At 48.8% G+C, this 5,651-nt stretch overlaps 1 protein-coding gene across 2 annotated transcripts in view; it reads left to right on the top strand.

Annotated features, from left to right (window-relative positions):
- Positions 1-5,651, top strand: part of SEPT11 (septin 11) — a 144,332-nt gene that overhangs the window by 78,115 nt on the left and 60,566 nt on the right. The gene's annotated exons all lie outside the window — the stretch shown is intronic.

Below are 5,651 nucleotides of genomic sequence, written 5' to 3'. Positions count from 1 at the left end.
TGGGGGTAGAGCTGCCACCACCCATGGATGGGCTTGATTCTGGCACTGCGCCCCCTGGGAAACACAGGCCTAGTAGCACTTGAGGGTACTTGACTCACTTCAAGAACTTGGGGTGATTCCCTCAGTCAGAAGCACAAGTAGTGGTCTCCCTTATTCAGCTGAACCAAGGGGACCCCAAGGCATAATCTAGACCCACTCCCAATAAGTCTCCCAAGGTAGGTACAAAGGAGAACTTTATTGGTTACAAGGAGTAGGGTTGGAATAGGGTACAGAGTTGAGCAGTACCAGAGAAATCCCATAGAGCAAACAGGGTGCCTGGGGTAGCCTTTGATCACATATCTGAGTTACTGCAAGCTGTATATCTAGTTAGATCTCAAGTAGCTTACTCACAAGTATCATCCAGAGGCAGGTGGAGATTGCCTCTGGAGGCAGGCAGTTCCTTGATCATGAGTTTTGAGAGAGAGAGCAAGTTTCATATGGTTGAGCTCTTCTCTCTCTCTCTGAGTTTTCCTGATGGCTGCTGCCCCTCCTTCTGGGTAGTCCTTAACTTATAGCCCTTATGACCTCATTTACCTGGTCCAATGGAGGCCAGCACCTGTCGGCTGTCAGCCAACCAATTTAAATGCATCGCTGGTTGCTGGGCAGACTGGCAGTCTCTAGACCACCAGGGTGCCCAAGCCCTTCACCCAGGTATGTGATGCCAGTCACGTAGGCAGAGGGAGCAGGTTTCCCCCCTCCCTCAGGAATATATCCAGCTCAGGTTACCTAAAGAGATAGGATAAGGTGTGTATCCTCTGCTGGGCCCAAATTGTCACAGAGCAGAGTTTTTGGGGAGAAACAGAGGTGGCCTTCTGCCACAAGAGCAGGGGTGGGTAGAATATAGCTTGTGGGCCAAATCTGGCCCATGGCAGGTCTTTCTCCAGGCTGCAGCAGGTCCCTCAGTCCCGCCTGGCCCAGGCACTGTCCAGCCGTGGCTTGTCCTGCTGCCCCCTGGGCACACAGCAGGGAGTGGGGCAGGGGTGAATGATTTGCCCCTGCCCCTACCCCACTGCCTCCTGCACTGTGTCGGGGGGGTCTTGATCTCCCCCCACCAATCCCAGGTAAAGAAAGAAACTTACCTACTTACTAGGCTGGCTGTGATCCTGGCTGCACAGGGTATCCGAGTGTGGCCCCCCGCAACTGCAGCAGCCTGTGGCTGGGCTGCCCTGTAGCCATACTTGCTGCCCCCCTAAGCTTGGGGGGGCTGAGCCCAGTTAGCCCCCACTCCTCCCCAGCCTATGGCCCTGACCCCAGGTGCCCTGTGCCTGCTCTGGGCTCACCCACCCAGGCTCAGCAACACCAGTGTGGGATAGAAGCTGCTGCTCAGCGCGGGGTAAATGCAACCCCTCTCCCTCACAACTACCGGCATTTCCTGGTGTAGCCTCATGGAGCCCACACTGGTCTGCCCAGCATCTACACCATGTCACTGCTGCCTCTGGGCTGCCTGGTGGGGCTACAGTGGCAGTGTAGAGCAGACACAGGGCAGTCCAGCACAGCGCAGGCTCCGGGAGGCTATAGCAGAAAGTGCTAGCAGCAGCGATGGGGAGGGATTGCATTTCCCCCAGTGCTGAGCAACAGCTTGTGTCCTGCACTGCTGCTGCTGGGCCTTGGTGGGAGAACCCAGAGCAGGCATGTGGGGTCGGGGCTGTTCAGGGGACAGCAAGACATGTGCGCCGTGGATGGGTGGTGTGGAGTGGGGCAGGTCTGCGCTGTGCCTGGGTTCCAGCTGATCCACTCCGGGAGTGAGTCCGGAGCAGGTGTGGGCTGTGCGCTGTTGGCAATGGCAGGGAGGCACTGCAGAGCATGTGGGGTTCAAGGCCATTGTGGGGCAGGGACTGAATGGCTCGGGTGCGTGTGCGGGGGCTCCCATGCACACCTCCCTACCTGCAAACCTCACAACCACACCGTCCCCCACACACCCACCTGGCACTGGGGGGAGCCCTGCACACTTACACACCCTACCACACACATGCATCCCTCCACATGCACCCCCAGAACCCCCCACAAACTGCACACCCACCCACATACACACACATGCCTGTAGACCCACACTTACAGCTCCCCCAGAATGCCCATACCCACCCTTACTCTCCATCCCCCCACAGCATACAAGAGTAAGAGTTCATTTTGAGCTATTATGCAATCACCTCTATGTACACAACAAAATGCACACAAAAAGGCCAAAAATATATTTTAAAATAAAATTAAAATATGCTATTGTCAGTGTTTTGATTTTTAGTGTATAATTTGTTGGGTTCTTTTTCGGGTTCCAAGATGGCAAACCCCCTTCCCAAAAAGAGTACTTCTGGCAGCAAGGGGAGTGACTTCCGATAGCAAAGGTCAAGGGTTAAGACACGGGACTTCTGGTCCCAAGATGGCAACTGGGGAGGTATGTTGTATTCAAAATGTCATCTCAAATAATCTATAGCTCAATGTATGGTTGGCAGCTGATATCAAGTGGAATGCTTCAGGGGTCAGTCGTGGGGCTTGTTCAATATTTTCATCAATGACCTGGAAGGTGGCATAGAGTATGCACCCTCACTGCAAGTTTGCAGATAACACGAAGCTGTGTGGGGTAGTAGATGCACTGAACAATGTGGCTAGGATTCACGGTGACCTCAAGAAATTGGAGGCTAGGACCAAAAGAAATCTCATGAGGTTCAATAAGGACAAGTGCAAAGTCTGCACTTAGGACAGAACAACCCCATGCACCGCTACAGACTGGGGGCTGACTGGATGGGCAGCAGCTCTGCAGAAAAGGACCTGTGGACAATAAGCTGAATATGAGCCTGCAGCATGCCCTTGTTGCCAAGAAGGCTAATGGCATACTGGGCTGCATTGGTAGGAGTGTTGCTAGCAAATCAAGGCAGGTGATTCTTCCGCTCTCTTCAGCACTGGTGAGGCCACATTTGGAGTATTGTGTTCAGTTTTGGGCCCCCACTACAGAAAGGATGTGGACAAATTGGAGAGGCCAGTGGAGAGCAACGAAAATGGTGGGGGGGCTGGGGCACATGACTTCTGAGGAGAGGCTTAGAGAACTTGGTTTATTTAATTTACAAGAGAGAAGTGCAAGTGGGAATTTAGTAGCAGTTTTCAACTACCTGATGGGTGGTTCAAAAAAGGATGGAGCAAGACTGTTTTCAGTGGTGGCAGATGATTGAACAAGGAGCAATTGTCTCTATTTGCAGCTAGGGAAGTTTAGGTTAGATACTAGGAAAAACTCTCTTGCTAAGAGGGTAATAAAACACTGGAATAGGTTACCCAAGGAGGTTGTAGACTCTCCATCCTTGGAGGTTTTTAAGACCTGGTTAGACACAGCCTTGGCTGCATGATCTAGTTGGGAATGTTCCTGCTTTGAGCTTGGGGTTGGACTAGATAACCTCCTAAGGTCCCTTCCAACCCTAATTTTCTATGATTTTATTCTGTTCACTGTCTAGAGCTGGTCCAAAGCAAGAAGGGGGGTGGGAAATAGCTATTTTAAATTCTCTGCACCTAAATTTAAAATGCCTGTAGCTCATTGAAAAAATAAAGGAAGAATTTTGTTATTTTGTGGATCGTTTTTTTTTCAAATCACAAATTTTAATAATTTCCTGAAATGTGAAAAAGTTGAAATAAAGTGGGATCCACTGTACAGTCTTTTAGGAGGGATCATTTGATTTGTTAAGAATGCATCTTAGCAGCTTCTTCTGTAGTGTATCTAATCTGGGTGTGGCTAATTTGGCATCTCTTCACTTCTCAGTTTTGCTTCTTTCAAAACTATTCATAATTGAAACTCAGATTTCCTTTAGGAGTTGTACCAAATGGGAAAAAAAACAACCCCCAAATCACCAAAAATATATGTTAGCCAGAAGGAAATGTATGTTGTTTAAAATGTCACCTCAACTAAGCATTGAAGATGCACTCTGCACAAACAAAATAGCTGATCTTTCCTCTGAGCCTGGCAAAACCTTCCACAAGGCATCTAATGCCATTGCTCAGAAGTTTAACTAAAATGTGTGCTGTTTTCTAATTTAAATCCACTCTAAATACAGGAGGAAACCCAAACCTAAGCCCTCTGACTAATTGGCTTTTCATAGCATGTTCAGAGTACTGCTTGCAGTGCAGTTTTAGCTATCCGTAATCCACATCTGGGTAAAAGGACTAGATTCTTTTCAAGGCATTGTTTATTTAAGAGCAGGGTTGCCAACCCTCCAGGGTTCCCCTCGAGTTTCCCAGAATTAGATATAAATCTCTAGGAGACTGCTGAGGGTCACTTAGGAGATAAATGATAAGACATTCATTAAAATAAATATTAAATATTGAATCCAATTTATACAGTAGTCCAACAGGTTTTTAAAATGTAATAGTAATCTGCATTTACCTTCCTGATGTCAAGTGTACACACAGTAATTAAAGTCATTACATCATGTGGTGAAACCTCCCAGAATAAATTTAGAGTTGGCAACCCTAGAGCTAGATAAGAAAATAGTCCTCTTTTGCACCACCTCAGAGCATCTGGCACTCGCATGACTCCCTGAGCAACATGAAATAGTTTAAGATTCAGCAGGAAACCTCCTGATTAGCAAGCCACTCCATAATCAAAATGGTATAAATTAGGTGCTTCTTCTGCAGTAAATATTCTTAGGCTAACATGCCTCACTCTGTCTTTGTTAGCAAATTATGCTGTGCTTTTTTTCTTTCAAAACGTGCTAATCAACTTTTTTAGCTCCAGATCGAAATTTCACACATGCTGTCATTGTCCAAAGGGAAGAGGGAAAAAAAACTGGGGTCTTTTGAGGTGCAGTGACATTTGCAGCATGATCAGCAGGGATCCTGGTTTACCCTGATAATTTTTTCCCCTGCAAATTCTCTGATTAAAACCCCCAAAATCTGTGATTAAAGTGACAGGCCACTATGTTTATGTTGATATCAATTGAACACAATGTTTTCTTGATATATTTATGATTTTACATCAGTTTGGAAGCCTATCAGTGCTTCAGTCACTATAATAAAGTAAATTCTAAATATCTATAAATTTTGGTATTTGATTCTGGGTTTTTATCATGGAAAACCTTAGCTCACCAGGAGGCAGGTCCAGACCCCTCACTCCTCCCTCCCTAGAGCCTACCAGAGGGGGTCCCCCAGCTGCCAGGCCTATGGGGCCAGGGACCTGGGTCTGCAGCTCCCTGCCCCCCACACAGGAGCCAATGGCCCGTGCAACGGAGTCAAGCACAGAGCCATTCTGAAAAACTGTCTGGTGGTGGGGAGGGGCTGCTGCCCCCCACCCCAGCAACAGTTTCTGCCCTACTGCTGCTGCTCAACCTGGAGCTGGCGTGGGGTCAGGGCTGCAGCGCTGGTCCCCACCACTACCATGGGGCTGCCAGTAGCAGCCCGTGCTACCTAGAAAGGCAGTCTAGCTGTGGAGCTGCCGCAGCCCTGCTGCATGCCTAGGGGGCTGCCCGGCCATGGCACAAGCACCTTGGCCAGGCGGGAGCCAGGGACCTGCCATTGGCTAGACAAAGCCCCTCCACTCGCCAGATCTGGCTTGTGGGCCATATTTTGCCCACCCCTGATTTTAACTTCTTGGAACTTTGCACTTTTAAGGAAAGGTAAAGGCTTAAGTGTGTAGGCAA

The sequence above is a fragment of the Gavialis gangeticus genome, unplaced genomic scaffold, assembly GCF_001723915.1.
Source record: "Gavialis gangeticus isolate Ggan-Ray unplaced genomic scaffold, GavGan_comp1, whole genome shotgun sequence".
NCBI lineage: Eukaryota > Metazoa > Chordata > Crocodylia > Gavialidae > Gavialis > Gavialis gangeticus.
This window is presented reverse-complemented; position numbering and strand designations above follow the sequence as displayed.